A 20,839-nucleotide genomic window follows, 5' to 3' on the forward strand; every position below is an offset into this window, starting at 1 on the left:
GCACCAGCTGGTGAGTGGGGTAGGGCATACATCAACTGCAAGGGCTTCCACTCCATCAACTGCCAGGTCATGTGTGATGCCCAGGGCATAATACTGAATGTGTGTACTGGCTGCCCTGGAAGCTACCACGATTCCCATATCTGGCATCTGTCACAGCTGTACCAGACATTTGCCAATGGGGACATCCCTGACGGTCACTTAGTGGGGGATGCTGGATATGCCCATCAGAAATGCACACACACCTGAACAAGAATAACATAATGAGGCAGACGCACAAACACTAAATGTAATCAAGCATGTGTTTGGGATGCTCAAGTCACAGTTCTGTTGCCTGGACACATCTGGTGCAGCCTTGCACTACTTACTAACTACATGTACCCAAATTGTCATGGTATGATCCTGCGAGAACAGCTGCAGCAGCAACAGCATGGGACAGGGCCAAACAGCCCCCCACCATTGCCAAGGCCTGCGCAGGCACAGCGTGACTCGAAGGAACAACCTGAGCCTGCCCCAGTAGGCAGAAGGTGGCATGCCCAGTATGTCTTGGCCTTGGCAAAGAGGCAACGCATAGCACATACACTGGCTCAGTAGGAACCCTGGAAATGATGCTTCCCTCCGACTCGCACATAAAATAATAGGGATGCCTAACTTGACACTACCTGTTTCCAAACATGTATAGGGAGTGTAGTATGTGCATCCGAGATAGGCAGCTCTGCAGCACCACCCGAGGCATGATTGCCATGTTTTAGGAAATATAATGCAGTGCTAAGTAGCTTTTACCAATATATAGTATATGTAAACAAAATTGCCCGCGCCAACTAGCGCAACATCAGGCAATGTTAGGCAATGTTGGGCAAAGTTGAGCAAAGTCAGTTAAACATGCTCATATCTGCTTTACTGTTCCTTAAGCAGTCTGGTCTGCCCAGCATGAAAATAAAAAGCAATGACAGGACTCAAACCCAGAATACTGTGCACTATAGTCACAGTACTGAACCACTAAGCCATGATAGCATTTCAGTCGCACAGACACAGCAGGAAAATTGTACATTAATGCAAACACAAAGAAATGCAGTATCATGCCCCTAAAGAGGCATATGGGTAACCTCCTCCATACGCCTATGCAGACCGAGAACATCAGGCTAGGCGGTGTGATGTGGGTTGTGTAGGCTATGAAGTCGCAGTGTAATATACGTCACATTGGATGCCAACATCTGTAGTACAGTAGTATGCCTCAAGCCACTATGATAGGCAACAGTACAGACTGAAATGGTGTCCTGTACATAGCAGTGTAGGCATAGCAAATGTGTATAAGTGTAAGGTGAAACCCACATCCTATGTACACCCACAATAACAATCAGGTGTGCCCCTGGGTAGAAATGTACAAAGAATAGTTGTTCCCCCTGTATGTAGAAATGTTGATAAGTCTATGCAAAGTGTCGCATGGAAGCCCTGTAGGCACAGCATGATCTCTGTTGATCTATGACACAAAGGTGAGCCCTGCTGTAAAAATACAACTTGATTTTCCATACACATATAGTATAAATGTCTATACTGGGCGTGCTCACACACTCCAACAAATGTAGTCGATTCCATTCATCATCACACTGAAAGATCATACTGGGCATGCTCACACACTTGAAGAAACAAAGCAAATGTCAGGGAGTAACATACTGAAAGGTCATACTGGGCATGCTCAGACACTAAATACGGATGTGATAATTAGGGATCTATGGACAAATGTGGATAGTCATCTCTACTTCCAGAAACACATTCAAAGAGTGTTTGGAAAATCATGCGACGTGTTCACACAAACTGCCAAGGTCTGTCAAAGGAGGTTCCCAGTACTCAGCAGTCATCAGACCTGTCAGAGAGTACCACAACACACTTACGATGAATCCGACTAGGCAGGTTCAGCAGGTAGAAAGACCAATGAAGTACCTTAACAAGAGGATTACTGGCCTCAAATAGTTGCCCCATGCAACAAGACTGAATGTAATCCAATCTGTACTCTGTGGCATACCGTCTACTCAGGAGATCACTGCCCAACAGAAAGGTTCATATCATGGTTACACTCAGATCTGTTCAGAGTTACAGATCAATGGCAGTAAATGTACAGAGCCAACTGATATTGCCAACATACTGGCAGATAGGATCACTGTTAACTGTACCCCCCTATCACCCATGAAAGAGCATATCTCTATTATGAAAGACTGCAAAGTTGCTGTCATCATGGCTGCACAGGTAATAAACACTCTCCAAAGCCAGTATCACAGCAGCCATGGGACCAGATAACTTCCCAGGCTGTGTAGTATCTACTTCTATGAAGTAAACATTAACATGGCAGGTCTGTGGCTGCTGAATTTTCCAGAGGACTGCAAACCAGGAGCCATAATGGTAAACACAAAAGATGTGGACATCCTACAAAAGGGCCTCATTGGGACAGATGGCTGTTGACAAAGCCATGGGCTCTAGCTCAATGCCAAAAGGTGCATTGTCATCCACTATGTTAAAAACTCTGTAGCCAAGAACTACAACAGAGGTGGTAGTATACTTCACACTGAAAGTGTGACAAGAGACCTTGGGTCACAGGTGGACAGTGGATACAACTGTGATAATCACATTCCCACAGTAGTCAGGAAATCCTCCTATGTGGCACACCTCATCATAAAATGTGTCTCATGCAGAATAGACGAGGACAATGTTCCCCTCCACTCATCACTCACTAGAACTATAATGGAGTACAATGCCACTGTTGCTATGTACCTCACAAGACAACTACAACAACTGGAAAGCCAACAGCAATACCACACAAAGAGCATTAGCGGTCTGAAATACATACCATACACAAGCAATCTCAGAATGCTCCATCCGTACTCCCTTGTATATCGCCTACTCACAGGTGTTCACTTCATAACATACAAAGCTATGTCAAACACAGAGCTGTTGGATATGATCCACGTAAAACACTCACAATCACTCTGACCTTTGGACCCAAAACCACGAGTGAAATACAAAAGGAAGGGGTGTACCATTTACCCTATGGATACCCACACCTTCAGGTTAGTGGCACAGCATGAGGCCTTGGAGACCATGCAAGTGCAACTAACATTGGCCAAAGCTGCCCATCAGATTGTAGCCTGCTACAGATCACGTACCTTGTCTCAGGAACCTCACTCAGTATTCCGGAGAACAGTGGAAAGTATAAAAGTCCTATCAAACAACATTATATGAGGAGATTACAACTACCCAAAAAGTGAGTGGTGGAATTTCTCGTGTACAATGTCCTTTGCCCAATGTTTCCTAGAGTTTAAAAACCCTAACACCCTGGAACAGCTGGTCACCACGCCCACTAGAGGTGACAGCATACTGGACATGATCATCACCAACATGGGGTACCAGTGTTCCACTACAGAGATAAACACCTCGCTGGTAATATCAGATCATGAAGTAATCACACTGGACATCCACATCCTGGCCCCCCCACCCAGTCAGTAAAACCACTGTGAAGATATTTGCAAAAGCAAACTGCACACTTCCCAAGACCTGTCTCTGTAAAACACTTCTGGAGGATGTCTGTGTTAGCCGTGAAGTCGATTATGGACCACAGTTACCATTCATCTGCAGACCTGTTCAGCCATACACCTCCCATGCTTGCCTGTCCCTCTGAGCAGTATCTACTGAATAGGTGGGGTCCCAGGACCAATACCTGTGGGATGCCTTTTGTGGCCAAGTATACAGTTGGCATCTTTGCCAAACTGCGCTGCTGTTTCACAGACCTTAGGTCACATCTGTATGCTTGTGACAAGGCCAGCCACTGCAGAGATGCCTGACCTAGGTCATCCATGTCACATACACTCATTACGGTTTCTATTGAATTGTGTGTGTGAGGGTTTATGGCCGAGGTATATGTCAGACCTGTTCAAACGCAGCAGAGTCTGTCAATGATGACTATGCATTATAGGTGTACAACAACCTTTGTGGACATGCATGCAGACCCCTTATTGCTTATGTAATCCACTGAGGGATTCCAAAATACCTTAGGGAATGTGATTATCAAAGGAGAGATGAAGTAACACTAGGTTGCATGTACACACCGGTACCTGTTCATGATGTTGGTGGCTACTACCTATGTGGTACTGTGGGGATACTATGTTCCATAAAGGTGGATGACTACGCTTAGTTTTGCCTATAGCTTTACAGCATGGGTTTGACAACAGGTATCTGTCTGTAAGATACCCTTGTGGAGGATGTGTGCATCACCTGGAGAATGCAGTATAGGCCACAGTATGCATTAGCACATGTGGAAAGACATATCCCTACTGTGATTGCTTGTACCTAAGAGAGCCATATGCCGAACAGGAGTGGTCTCAGTAATGGGTGCAGCTGAATATCACTGGATACTGGCATAGTATAATACCTGAAGGATCCAAATGTTGCTGTGTGTCCTACATCTTTGTGTCAGTTGTCAGGACATCAGCTAATGATTGGTTATGGTCAGGCTGTTGAAGTCATGTATACTACCAGAATGCGAAACAATGACAGATAGTAACAGTATCACCCACAGCACAGTGTCAAACCATGTCATACACACTTGTGTAGTCAGGTTCCAAAATGTGTGTCATACAATGCATATTGGCCACCAATAGAAACTATGGAGTGTTACAGTGTAATACAGAGCATGCCACCCTGCCCATGTGTCCACTATGCACGTACATGCAGACAATGCACCTCCACGATTTCCACAACTGTACACCTGCAAATGTGTGCTACACACATCCCACTCATACTGTCCACTCTCTAACATGTGCTGTCAATACAGCACACATCAGCCAAGTGGCACGTGGGCGGACAATATACAACTGGAACTAACACTGGTGTAAACAACACTACAATGACAAGCATAGCTTTAATACATCATGCCTGCTCAACTACACCTTCAAGCATATCATTACACTCTACTGCTGACAACATGCTAACATTGCTATACTGCTATAAAGACACCCTGTGCATCAGCACCATGGTAGCCTGTTCCTGCATCGATGTTACAGATGAGAAGAGGTGGCACAGGTTTCATCATATGCACAGGGTGTGTTGTTGGTCTGCCAGAGGCCTACAGTGAGCCATCCAATCGACATGTGTGTGTGTGTGTGTGTGTGTGTGTGTGTGTGTGTGTGTGTGTGTGTGTGTGTGTGGGGCAAGAATAATTGTATGGGCCAATGTTGATGCAATGTATGTGGGTATGTGTTAGCCCAAGGTGTTTGGATTATGTGTGTGTGTGTCTGCATGCACACAGTTCCACCATGTGGCTGCCACATACGGGTACTTGTGGGAAAACCACAGACTGTACCTGCAAGGCTTTACAGATCAGCATCTTTGGCCACGGATATGGTACCTGTGCCTGACAGGGGTGCTACTGACACTATCAGGTACCAAGCCAGACTGGGTACTATCCCCAGAGGTAGATGTATGTACACTGGACCCAGGTCCCTGCTGAGACTGTCCAGAGCCACGTGCATGTGGTTTTCTAGGATGTTCTATGGACAGCCAACCCCCAACATTCTGGGGCTGGTACTGGCACTATGGGAGTGGCTGTTGCTTGAGGGATGTCCGCGGCGACTGCCAGCTGCTGATGTTGCTGGCATACATCCACGTCAATGACTCAATTGTCCCGCACTGTTCTGACACATGGACATGACACTGCGGGGGACATCTAATGTCTCTCCCCGACGTCTATCAGTGTAATTGCAGATGGCACCAACTAGGTCATGGATACTGTCTATTATGGCAGTATTATGTGCACTCTGTGCCCTCAGTCCCTGTCTGGTGTACCATTCCATACGTGCCTGTGCATCCATGACAGCCTGGAACATGTTTGAGGTTGTTAGACCTGTGGCACATCTGCCAGTGGCATGATGGGCAGCAGTGCTCCGAAGAGAACCCCTGGAAATCTGGCTATGTGGTACCCTTCCAGACATCTGGGTATGGCTGCTGTGTCGGGATGCATGTGCCATGGATACCACACTGTCCTGGCCAATGCTGGCTGTACGCTGTCCCTCTACTAAGGGCATTAGTGACGGATGTATTGGCAGTCTGGCTGTGTGCATGGATGGGGTGGACACTTGTGTAGTGTTGATTGGTTGCCCAACGACAGACCCTAGCAAACATGCTTGTGCCTCAACACACCTATCATCATTGTCACTATCATGTTCAGTGACATCAGTTTTCCTGCTGCATTGAACAGCCCAGTATCAGCAACTGTGAGAGGGAGACAGGAAACACACTTTACGACCTGTACATGATGTCAGCACACATGCACACATGCACACATTCACACATGAACACATGCACACACACACACACACACACACACACACACACACACACACACACACACACACACACGCACACACACACACACACACACACACACACACACACACACACACACTCCACCAGCAATCATGAACATACTCAATAGCCTGTGATGTTGGGGTACAGTATCACAAGCCAAACATTTATATGAAACGTAACAGCATGCAGGACGTGTGTTGCTCAGCAGCATACAGTGTGAGTTTAGACAGCCCTTGCTAATAACAGTATACATGGCCTTAATGCATGTGTGTTTTTTTCAGTGAATGTCCTCACCCTTGAACGCAATGTGTACATGGACACAACATTGCTGTGCAGGTATTAAAAGCCCTGCAATGTCCTGTGCACCATCAGTCACAGGTATACATATCATGGCTGGATGTGTATCAGTGTGTCACATAGATATCCATTTCTGATTAGAGCATCTGTGTCATTAGCAGATAATTGTGGACACAGGTGTAGCACATGCATGCTATGTATACACACAGGATGAGTGGTGCATGTATACCTGATGGAATACCATTGCTCAACATAGCCATTGTACAGTGGTTATGGTGAGTGTAGGACATATTGTGGACATGCCAGTGCCAGCCATGACATGGCATGCTACCACACAACTACAACATGAAACATCACACATACACAATGTGTGTCATGTGACCTATACACCTCATAGCATTACAAGACATATGTGTGCCACGTTCTACAAATGGTGATTGCTATGCATATTGTGTATAGGTGCATATGCCTGCACACACACAACATTGAGGTGCATAGCAATTCATGATATGTGTAGTACTGTGGCCACTGTAACTGGATGGGGTGTAGTACCATGAGCCATCATCATGCAGCATCATGTGGTCACTCAAGGCTACTAATGTGTGCCAGACTGGCACATAGCATGCTGTACCTGAACTGCAGTACCATGGCTACATTCACCATTTCACGGCCAGCTGTTACATGGGTTTGTGCGGTGCCCAATAGGGGGCATTGCCTAAAATGAATGTGTTATGTGTTGAAGAGTGTTGCACAGCCACATGTGAGGCATCTGCCCCTCAGGTATATTATGTGTGCTGTGTGGATGAGATTTGGGATACTGTAGTGTGACCTTACAGTGGGTGTCTGAATACGCCATGTGTAGCATGTTAACGTGTACTGTGTATGACAAAGCGTGTATGTTGTGTGCATGTGTATCGACTCTGCCTATCCAATGTCCACTACAGTGTTGCTACAATTGTGTGGGATGCTCTGTGTATTGTATGTGTTTAGGCAGCTACCCATGTTACTAGGATGTGCATAGTCGCACAGCAAACATGCACAGCATGCATTATGCGTAGGTGTGTTACGTGTACATGGCCTACACCTCACCTATGACATGCACATTTAATTAGCAATATTAAAGGTATAACACACTCACCAGCATGGATCTGCTGCCTTGCTGTCACACCAGAGGGACCTACAAGGATATCAGACACTGTGTCAGTGGCAACAACTGCGGCATTGCTACTGTGTGTTTGCAATCCTACAGTAGTACAACAGCTGACAGTCATGGGCCTACAGATTATATTCCTAATTATTAGTATTGCACAACACCAGGCACCACATTGTCTAACTACACAGTACACATCTCAGATAAGCATGCTCTACCAATAGAGGTAACAGTATTCAACAGCTATGCCATGTTACCTGCATGCTCCATGTCAACTTGCTGGGTGGATCCGGCCTCCATGATGATACATGTTACTTGTTGTGGTTGTTGGCCATGAGCCACCTGGCTCAGGAGCAGCTTCTCCACTCTGGTGAGGGGGGGTGGATGGCAACCCTCCCACCAGTGGCAAGCTGTTGTCAGCGGATATCAGATGCATGCTGCTGGACATGTCTAATTAAATCACTGCAGTGATGGCGTACCTGCTCATATGTCTGGTTATGCATGCCTATGTCATTTACCCTATGGACAAGATCTTGCCACAGCGCAGACCGCTCATGCTGGTCCTGGCTGGTTCTGGAGAACAGCAGCGCATGGTGCTGCACCAGGCTCATTGTGATGGCTTCCTCCTCAGCCATGCTATATGCAGGGTTACGATGGTGGGACATTACCCTGGAAGACAATGAAACAAAATGTGTGAGCAAGTCATGTGGCACACGTAACATTCTAAAGTACAGATATCAATTAACTGCCATATATAGCAACGTATTGGCTGTCAGAGGATACACACTTTCAATACCACATATCAGTTCTCAACCCACAGATGCCTGACAGTGCCTGGCACACTCTATATATCAAACCATGTTTTGCACAGCAACAAAGTTAAAACAGTATGGAAGACTATACAACAGTACATGGCACACTGTATGTGACACAAAGCACCACCTAGCCACAGGAGGAAAATATCATGCTAATGCATCATGAAATATGTAATCCATTGCAATGATTGTAAAGTCCACTGACAGTATTACCAGTATACCACATTAGTCGTTGATGGCAGACCCCTGCCTAACATATGTGCACATTCATTAATATAGGTGGCATACTGCTGTACTAGACTATACATGTTGCTAGATATGCAGTTATATCCTGTAACACACACATGGCCAAGGCCATGGTACAGGCATACCTACACACACAGCAGACATACATAACAGACACAAAGGTATGGCAACACAGGTGACCTTTATCTGTGTACCATACAGTACTGTGTGTCAGTAGTTACGAGACCTTATGCCTGAGGTATGTAATCTGTGAGGACTACAGGGAACACAAATAACAGTGGTTCCAATAAATGTGCACGTACACCATACTGTGCTGTTTAGACATACAGCTTCAGGTAGTACTACAGTTCATACAGGAGTTGGATTCACCAGCAGTAACACTCAATACGCATACATGTACTGCTTTAGCCTACAATGGGACACCCCAGTCCATAACAAGGGACTACGTCAGACGGTATGGCATACTGTTTTTTCTGCCTAGCAATTGCATACACATCTTTTGCTGGGATCACAACTAGGACACATAATACCATGACAGAAACAGTTTCTCACTAAGCTATCACACATATACCGAACTCTGACTCATTCACCAACACATTCACCATTACACTCAGTCAACCTCACATATTGATTATTGCAACAAGTACATGTGGGTGTGTATCACTTCATAGGTAGGTAAGAGGCTATTGGCCCTAGGGCCTATAGGACTCTAGCCATATGCTACTCTGGCCTCTGACACACAGGTAATTACATTTCATGTGGCCCTGTCAAGCAGAGACACTGAGGTGATTGTCTGGGTGTATTCACTATCTCCCATACAATCTCCAAGATTATTTATGATGACTGATAATTAGGAGCTTTGGTTGCTATGGATAGTTGGTTTGTTCCAGAGTATGGGATGTCTCTGATATGGGAATCTATCCCTCCAGCATATGCTGTTTATTGTGGTCAAAGGGTTTGGGTCCCTAGAGCGTGTAGATCATACAGATTGTTGTCTGTTTACGTGGAGCATGTCCAACAGATCTGGGTTTGACATAGCTTAGTATGTCAGTCATAATTAAAAAAAGATTGTAATTGTTTTGAGAGTGTTGAAAGACAAGTGTTATACTGTTGCTCTGGTTCTATTTATTTATTTATTGACATTTGTTGATCAGGAAAGTCCACTGGGTCAGAAACCTATTTTCAGTGGAGGCCTGGGGAGAAACACTCCACAAAATATTTATTACAGAGAACTTTAAGGACAAAATATACAATGAGCATAGGCTTTAAAAATCACATTAACTATTAATATATAACATGCAGCATTTTAACAATAAGCATTATTCAAATAAAGATGAATGTTAGAATCAAGGTAAACAGGTTGTTTTAAATACTTAGGGGGTTGCAGAGATAGTGATAAGAATATGTTAGATGGTATAGAGATGGATGATATAGAGGAAGTTTTTAGGATCTGAGAGGAGTTACTCAGTGGAGGAAAGTAAAAGGAGGAAGTAGTTACATTTGTTTAAGGTGGCTTAGGTTTTTATGCACAGTTTTAGTTTTTATTATAAGATTAAAATTAATAATAACAGTTTACAATAGAAACAACCTAGATAGTTTAGTAGAGAAACAGGAAGGCAAAAATACAAGTAAAAACTAGTTCAAAACACACAGGGCAAACAGGAAGCAAAGAAATCCCCACTAGTGAAAGCCACTTGTTGAATGAAGACAGGAACAGTTCAAATGCAGTAACACAGTTTTATTATAACCCACAAAACAAATGATGAGCACTTTCATCCCAGAACACCAGAACTTCATCAGATAAAACCAAAATGTCAGTCTGCTTATAAAGCCATTGAAAAAAACGTCATGTCCAATGATAAAAAGGACACACCCCCTTAAAGACACAACATTCAATACAAGAAAATCCAAATATAAATGCATAGGATATATATATATATATATATATATATATATATATATATATATATATATATATATATATATATATATATATATAAAGTGCAATGTTTAAAAAATCACTTTGATTTAAAAGACATAAATGGTCAATCAAATTTAAAATGTATACTCAAATACAGAATTATCTTTCAAAGGTTTTTAATTTTAATAGGGAGCTAACAGAGATGTTTTCATTCAACTCTGGCCAGTTACCTACATCTAAATGGTAACTGCCAGTACAGCTCCCTTTTCTCCAAAAGAATAGACCAGGCACCACCTCTGATTTCTGCTTTTACATTATCAATGACAAAGAAATGAAACATACGTCCTTCATTTTCTAGTATATGTTTGCTAAGGGCATTTGTTAACTTTTTTATTTTTATCTCATAGAGGTGCTCGTAAATGTGTTTTTTTTTAACTTTCTATCAGTTTTCCCAATATAATAACAACAGCATTGGTTGTACAAAGCACAATAAATAACCCTTTCAGAGTTGCAATTATATCTGTGGTGAATTTTAATATTAATATTGTTAATGGTGAACATGTCACCTTCCTTAATGAACTTTCAAAAGTGACACATTCCACATTTATTCATGAAACCAGCTCTATGTTTTAATACACTCTGTTTGGTTTCAAAAATATTTTTCAAGTTCCTATCCTTCTTGTATACTATAGTTGGAGTCGTGTCAATAAAATTTCTAATAGCCTTGAACTGCCTTAGGATGGATCAGTTCTTGTTCAATATATGTCTTATTTCAATACTGTCAGAGGAAAAGACAGTTAAAGGAAGTTTTGTAATACTTGGTATTTAAAATGTCATCCTGTGTAATGATGTCAATATTGGAGCTCTGATTACCTTCAAGTTCTGCTAACAGAGGTAGATAAGAGGACCTTTCCCTTTTGTTAATGACCTCAAGCAAAATCTCAGTAACAAATCGTTTCAAAAACATGTTCTTAAGGGTGTCACATTCAGTAAGAAAATCATATATATATATATATATATATATATATATATATATATATATATATATATATTCAATGTATTTATATTTGGATTTTCTTGTATTGAATGTTGTGTCTTTAAGGGTGTGTGTCTTTTTTATCATTGGACATGATGTTTTTTCAATGCCTTTATAAGCAAATTTCACATTTTGGTTTTATCTGATGAAGTTCTGGTGTATGAAAGCACTCATCGTTTGTTTTGTGGATTCTAATAAAACAGTGTTACTGCATTTGGACTGTTCCTGTCTTCCTTCAACAAGTGGCTTTCACTAGTGGAGATTTCTTTTCTTCCTGTTTGCCCTGTGTGTTTCTGAATTAATGGAAAAGCAGTCCAGAGTTGTATTACCCATGAGTCAACAGATATGTTCAAGTGTCTTGCCTTTGGTAGTATACATTCATTCATGATATTGTTCTGGGTATTAATAATATCACAGCCACTGACCACTATAATAGTGTAAAAAAGGAATGGCGCATTTGGCCACATGTTTATGTTGACCAACATTTTACATTAGAAAACTATGTATTCGTTAAGACAAAGAATGCATCAACATATCTTTGAGATTAAAACATTAGTCTTTGAAAATGCCTTGGCTTAACAGAATTTGAGATGTGTGAATTTTAATAATTTTTCTGGTTTAGAAAAGGTAAAGGCTAAACCTACAGACGATGACTGAGAAATATATAGAGAATTATTTTGGCAGTTGGCATTCACCTCTTACAATGTACCTGGCTCAAATGTCACCATCTTTATCAAAAGCATATTAAAATGAAATAAAATCAAGTTTGATGATTATACACATTTTATTTTGGCTTAAAATGTTATCATTTTGTCATTCTGTAGTAAACTGATATCATGTTATTTAATGTGTCATACGATTTCTTACACCATTACAGAGGGTATTTAATACAAGATTTGTAAGCTTGAAAGTTTATTTTGATGAAGGTTGTTCACATAAAAATGAAAGTACCTAATATGCAGTACTTTTTCTGATGAAGACCCCAGTTTTAATGTCTATCTATCTATCTATCTATCTATCTATCTATCTATCTATCTATCTATCTATCTATCTATTTATCTATCTATCTATCTATCTATCATCTAGCTATCTGTCTATCTATTTCTTTCTGGTATGCATATTGTGACCTAAGTAATGTAATCATGCTCCTCAAGTCCAGTAACCTTTACAACTCTTTCCTTTCTAACTCAAAGTCACATTTAGCAAGTTGGGTAATGGCACAGTGGGAAAGGCAGATTCTGAAGTTTTAGTACTTACACCTGTAGCACTAACATTTTTTTCAGGCACACTATTGCTACTGTTAAATGTGCTACATTTTACCATGTGCTCTTCTCCAGACCTTTTTAAATAAATCAGTTCAACTGGTAACATTTTTTTCTACTTACTACTGCATGTAGAAATGAGACAGTCTGTGATTCCAAAAATAACCTGCCAAAGTATGTTGCACTAAGTAAACATTATAGCAATAACCCACACCTGGGTGTGGATAATGCTGGATTTACCCACGGTTGGCATGGTTTGGTCCCAAGGGCGAAGCCTGAGGGACCAAACAAAGCCAACCGTGGGTAAATCCAGCATTACCCACACCCAGAAGTGGGTTATTGCTATTATACAATAACATTATTTAAGAAAACAAATAATTACTTTTCTTAAATAATGGCATTGTATAATGCCTCCTTGCTGCCCTTCCACAGCTGTATGGTATTCCGCGGAAGTTCTGATGTACTGCGCATGCCTACGCAGTACATCAGACCTGTGGGCAAAAGCAACGGAGAAAGCAAGACCTCCGTTGCTTTCTACTGTTTTGCTATGTTAAATGGGTTTAACATAGCGAGACAGCTTTAAAAAAAGCAACGGAGAATCTCCGTTGCTTATTTTAAAGCTGTCTCGCTATGTTAAACCCATTTAACATAGCGAGACAGGTTTAAAAAGCAATGGAGAAAGCAAGATCTCCATTGCTTTTATTGTCGCTATGTTAAAGGAGTTTAACATAGCGAGACAGCTTTAAAAAAAGCAATGGAGATCTCCGTTGCTTTTTTTAAACCTGTATCGCTATGTTAAACTCCTTTAACATAGCGAGACAGTGTTTTAAAAAAGACTTATACTAATGGAAAAAGTCTGGGTGACCGGACCTTTTTCCATTAGTATAAGTCGATTTACAACGTGCACGCTGGCCAATCAGTGTGCACGTTTTGGAATATTAATGGGGGGGTCATGGTATAATAGCAAAGAATTGCTGTCTAAGCCCTGACTAGTATGGGTGACATCATTCTTGTTGCTGAAAGATATTAGGAAGAGAATCTAGTCTTTGATCCCAAAGAACGATCCCACATATGTTGTATTGTGAGTTTTTATACCTGTGCACAAATATTAACTTACTTCAAGGTCAAAACCTCAAGATAAGTCAATAAATGCAGGTTTTAGATTGCTACATAAATCATTGTTTTGCACTAAATCTCACATGATACCATAGTGAAAATCCTTAAAGTCCTGGTAAGTTTCTATAAATTCACTCATCATATTACAGAGCCCATTCTTTGTTCCATTTGGAATAAGCAGATTACCTAAATTACCTAACAAATTTTCACCATTAAAACAAATAGAATTATATCAGGAGATTTAAACTATTCATTAATCAACTGACAGCACTACATACATCTTGCAAGCAACAAATGCACACAGAGATTTCTCAGTTTTTAATGCAAATATATGTGATCAAACAGCTAGGCTTTTTTTTCTCCTTAGCAACTGCACTCCTTCTTCAGTCTAAATGCTTAGCAGTAATATTCATCCCCTAAAACAAGCCTTGATCCCTTCAAAAATCAATGATATATTGTGACATGTGCAAAACCAGTTGCATACTGCATGATAAAATTGATGATAAACTTAAAATGTTCATTCATCCATTCAGTCCAATAAATGATTCTCTTGGAAACTATACAGATTTTTAATCCCTTATGGATAGATGTATTAAAGAGGTCATGCCCATCTGCCATATAAAATAGTGGTGAATTCAAAAGTAAATCCTTATAGGAGAAGACCCACAGCAATAAATGTTATAATAAAACTAAATAGTTGTTAGATTTCTGCAAGAAATTTCCAGTTCCCTGCTACAAAATAGATGTAAAAATGATAAGTAATACCCATAAACATGCTAGCTGATAGGCAGGTGCTGTTGTGAACTCACTGACACCACCAGGTTTGTGAACTCACTGCTATCACACGGTCTTCTTCAGTTTAATCTGGAAATGTAAATAGCACATGCTAATGTGCCAGATCTTTTGTAACGAATCATCCCTCTTTGAATTCAAAAACATTGCAAATATCCTCATAGACAAAATCCACTCTGACATCATTATCCCCTCCCAAATGTTATCTTTGTCTTCTCATATGCAGTGCCCCAAATTACACTAAATCAAGTTTTGTCAGCCCTCTTCATAACCAAAAACCCTAGCTCAATGGGACCTAATAACATGCCTGAGTGCTTGTTAGCAATTGGTAAGTACCATGGCTTCTATCCAAAGAGTATAGAGAACAGGCATATTTGGCCCCTGCACAAATGGTGTGCCACAACTGACCCAGCAAATCATAAACCTTACTAGTATTGTCTGCAACATTATGGAATGCATGATTCCTGAGATAATAAGTAATATCATACCTGCTAACAATTTAGATATTAGATTTGTAGGAGTCAAGTCTTGTCCACTCAACCTGGCTGATTTCATTTGACAGGGACACTGAAGCTCTAGATGAGGATTTGTCCATCTGTCTTACTGACCTTGACATGCTTTTAAAGTGAGGTTTCTGTGTTCTGCTTAGGTGGCATAATCTTGATAGAGGCCTGTTGTATAGGCTGGAAGTTTTGTTTGTGTTTCTGGCAGCCATTTTCTGATGATTGTCTTCATTATTGAGAGTAACAAGGCCTCCTGACCTTCTGTAGTACGAGTGATTGGGTAATAGCAGGGGCTGAGGAGTAATCTGATCTTCCCAACTCTTCCATTCTTACTGCTATATAAACCCTGTGTCTTATAAAGGCTCTGCTTGTATTGTCAGGCTCTGGATTGCATTGCATAAGTGGAAATTCCTTAAGATTCCAAGAGCAGGCTAAGTTATTTCTTACACTTATTTCACTGAATTGCACTTCTGAAATGCTTATAATTGTGCTATACAGTTGATCTACTATATTTTTGCACTGTTATAAAGCTTTTTTTATTGTTTCACTGCATTTATGTACTGTTTTAAACTTTTTTAACATTACTTAACTGTAAACTGCTTTTTCATACTGAGCATTGTATTTCCTGTTTGTGATTGCTCTATCCGAACCTTTATGTGCATTTTTGTCTGTTAAAAGCATTCTCTAGTCTGCTCCTTGATCTGTTTAAAACTTTCATTTAGTGGCTACAGCTAGGAACTGAAATTTTTTCGCACCCAGCCACCCTCCCTAGTGTTGTCTGTTTTTATACTTGGTAGCTTTGCAGTTGCCTGCCCATAATGTATATTTGATCTGTGACACTCCCCCAATCTAGTGTCATTAGTTAACTCAATCTAATAGAGAACATTTGTGAAGGCAAACCCACTCAGATTCTTAACGTTGAATTAACTTCTGTTCCAGTTTTCTCCATTTCCACTTTACTGGAAAAAAAAATTCTAAGCTTGCTTCCCCCCTTTCCTGTGGCAGGTCAGATACGGATTTGCAGTTTCCAGGACTGTTTGTGAACTCCTAAGCCGCCCACACTTAACTGGGGTTAAACTATTCCTGGCGCCATAAAGTCTGTTTTTCAAAATTTCCCTTGCAACTAGCCAGCTTTTTAGTTTTAGCACTCATCTGTTTCTTTGATCACAGCACTTGTTCAGAACTCATTGTAAGCACTAAATAAGTTACAAATTATTACAGCACTCAACTTTCCTCACTTGTCTAGAGGAAAACAGTTTTTAGTACTTAATAAATAAGCACCTATTCAGGCATGTCTAAAGGTCAGCTCCTGGTGTTATCTCCTGTCTACCTGATGGATCTGGGCATCTTGAGACAATGTAGCAATTGCCTCATGTACACAGACAACCCTCTCCTCCTACCACCCAACACTATGACCAGTGAGAGATGCACTTATATAGCCAAACTGGAAGCAAAGCTCTCTTTACCAAAGACAGATCTAGACAGTCAAAAGGAGAAGGTAAAGACTTGCACCTCACCACACTCATCACATAGTCCCTCAAACCCTACACCACCAAAACACATACACAGAACCACAAAACACACACCTACATTCGCAGAGGCTCTCTGTACTAATCTGCCCAAACAACAGAGACCTCCAAAGCAGAAATGCAAGCAACCTCCACCCCCCAACACAACCCAAATGACACATAGTCCACATACTCAGTGTGCCACTCAACTACAGCCCATAAGGCATAATGTACCCAACACTCTAGTCACAGGTGACTCTATAGTCAGGCACACTGATGTTCCACTCACCAGGCTAAACAAGGAAAAAGTTACTGTCAGCTGCCTGTCAGGTGCCAGGATCCTCCACATAACACACGCACTCAGGTCACTCCACAACAAGTACAGATATGACTCTGTCATTGTCCATGTTGGTATGAATGACCTGAGACGTACCTCCCTGAACTACATGAAAAGAGACACGGAGGAGCTCTCTGATCTTGTAGCCCAGGCCGGTATGACCCTAGCCCTGAGTAGCATCCTGCCATCACCCAGAATGAAACCACAGTACAAGGACAAAATGATTGACTTTAACAATTGGCTAAGCTTCTGGTGTCATTCTAAGGGAATCCAGTATCTGTCTGCCTGGGATGACATGATCGACAGACCACGCTGCTTTGCCAGAGATGGCCTGCACCTGTCGCCCTTGGTATTCTGGATACTGGCAAAGGCTCTTGCCACCCCTATAGTGCCTTTTTTAGGTAAGGTTCAAATGACAAATTCACCACCGTAACAGGTACAAGCAAGCAAAATCTGAGGGTAATGCTACTCAAAGCTAGAAGTCTAAACCTCAAAATGCACTCACTCGAGGCACTCCTTAAAATGGAGAACATTGACATCTGTGCAGTGACAGAAAACTGGTTCAAAGCTCCAGAGAGCACCCCTGCATTACCAGGCTATAATTCATACCGCACCTTTCGGCCACCAAACCCGGACCGAAACACTAAAGGTGGAGGCATGTCCATATTCATTAAGGATATCCACACCTCCAAGCTAGTTGCTCAGCATAATGCATCCGAGATTAGCCAAGTTCGACTAACTCTAGGCAAAACCTCAATCCAGATTGTAGCTTGCTACAGACCCCCCACCATGCCCCAGGATTCCCACTCCTCTTTTCTTGATGCACTGGAAAATATTAAGGTACAACCCAACACTCTAATAATGGGTGATTTCAACTACCCTACCAATAACTGGGAAAACTACTCATGTACCAACTCTTTTGCTCAACGTTTTCTGGAAATCATCAATTCCAATGCTTTGGATCAACTTATCCACACCCCCACCAGAGGCAGCAATATCCTAGACCTGGTCATCACCAACATGGGTGAATGGTGTCCCACACCAGAGGTGAGCTCCTCGTTGGTCAGATCCGACCACAAGCTAATCACCCTAGACATCCACATCCCGCTCCCACCCCCAATTAGGAAAACAACTGTAAAATATTTCTCCAAAGCCAACTTCACACTTCGTAAGACAGAAGTGGCAAACTTCATGATGCCCATGCAGATGGACAATAGAGGTACGACTGCTGAATTCTACACAAATGCACTTTATAAGCACTTAAAATAGTGCATGAATCGTGCTATCCCTAACAGAACCAAGATGCTGTCCTCCAAAAAAAGGAACCCAATCTGGTGGTCTTCTGCCAGAAAAAGACTCTACAACAGAAGAAAGAAACTGTTGCAAAAAAGAGTAAAATCCCACGATTGGAGGAACTCCCTGGTCAGCCTCAATAAGAAGCTGAGATCCCTCATAAAATCCTCCAAAGCTAGTTATGAAAACAAAATTGTCACTGATTCTAAAGACAAACACAAAGCATTCTATAGCTATGTTAAAAATCTCAATGGCAACACTCAGATCTGCTCTGAGTTACAGCGCAATGACACTAAATATACAGAACCAATTGATATTGCCAACATCCTGGCAGATAGGTTCAGTGCTAACTTTACCCCCCTCTCACCTCCTAAAGGGCCCATCTTTATACCGGAAGAATGCAAAGTTCCTGTAATCACGGCTGCACAGGTAAAAACTTCACTCTCCAAAGCCAAGAACACAGCATCCATGGGACCTGACAACATCCCAGTCTGCCTTCTACATGAACTACAGAATGAACTGGCACCCCACCTAAGTACCATGTTCAATCATAGCTTCACTTCAGGCTTTGTGCCCATTGAATGGCGCACCACGACAGTTATCCCACTCCACAAAGGGGGGGCCACAACAGACCCCGGGAACTACCGCCCCATTAGCCTGACGAGCCTCGTCTGCAAGGCCATGGAACGTATCATCAAGGAACTCATAAACAAAGACATTGGAGACCTCCAAACCCTGGACCCCACACAGTTTGGGTTTGTAAAAGGCAGATCATGTCTCCTAAACCTGATAGACTTCTTTGAAGTAGTTACCAAGGCCATGGATGAGGGTAAGGTGATTCATACAGCCTATCTAGATCTCGCCAAGGCGTTCAACACCATCCCCCACTTTGGAATTATAGATACACTCACTAAACTAGGTATAAATCCCTATGTCACAAGATGGGTTGCCAACTGGCTTACGGAAAGAACCCACACTGTGAAAGTAGTAGACTCCAAATCAGACTTCAGACCAGTGACAAGTGAAGTACCACAGGGTTCAGTCCTAGGTCCTCTCCTGTTTGGTATCTACTTCTCTGAAGTACAGGCTAACACAGAAGGTCTTTGGCTAACTAAATTTGCAGATGACTGCAAACTAGGAGCCATAATTGAAACTCCTAACAATGTGGACATCCTACAAAAGGGCCTCACTGAGACAGATGCCTGGTGTCAAAGACATGGTCGCAAGCTCAATGCCAAAAAGTGCATTGTCATCCCCTTTGGTGAAAATTCTGTACCCATGAACTACCACATAGGCGGTAGTCTACTTAACACCAAAAGTGTGATAAGAGACCCTGGGACACAGGTGGACAGTAGTCTTTCCTTTGATAATCACATTGCTAAAGTGGTCAGGAAATCCTTCTATGTGGCACACCTCATTACAAAAGGTTTCTCATCCAGAAAAAAAGAGGTCATTGTTCCACTCTACTCATCACTCATTAGACCCATTATAGAGTACAATGCCCCTTTTGGTATGTTCCTCACAAGACATCTACAACAACTGTAAAGGCCGCAAAAATACCTCACAAAGAGGATTACTGGCCTCAAACAGATGCCTTATGCAGACCGTCTCAAAAAACTCCAGCTTTACTCCGTCACATATCGTCTACTCAGAGGCGATCTCTGCCTAACATACAAAGCTATGTCAAACCCAGAGCTGTTGGACATGCTCCACTTAAAGAAATCCCAATCCCTCCGAGCTACACGCTCTAGGGACCTAAACCTTGTCACCACAATAAACAGAACATGCTGGAGGGATAGATTCCTGTCCCAGAGACTTCCCATACTCTGGAACAGACTACCTATCTATGTCAAACAGAGCTCCTCATTAGCAATCTTCAAGAAAAATCTTGATGATTGGATGGGTAATAGGAAATTTACCTCGGGGATCACTTCTGTGGTTCTGCTTGACAGGGGCACAGGAAAATAATTTTCTTGGGTGTCGAAAGCCAGGGTACATTTTTGGCTAGGCTTGTATAGGCCCTAGGGCCAATAGCCTAGTACCTACCTATGAACCTATGAGCCTATGACTAAGACCTTCAACACCATATCACACCCTTATCATAGAAAACTCCTAATTACTTATTAATTCCTGCATTGTAGATGGATAACAAACTGGTTCACTGAGAGCCCACACTGCAAACATAGTGATTACCATTTTTATTCAGAGGAAT

The sequence above is a fragment of the Protopterus annectens genome, chromosome 5.part0 (genome assembly GCF_019279795.1).
Source record: "Protopterus annectens isolate FY-2018-M chromosome 5.part0, PAN1.0, whole genome shotgun sequence".
Lineage (NCBI taxonomy): Eukaryota > Metazoa > Chordata > Ceratodontiformes > Protopteridae > Protopterus > Protopterus annectens.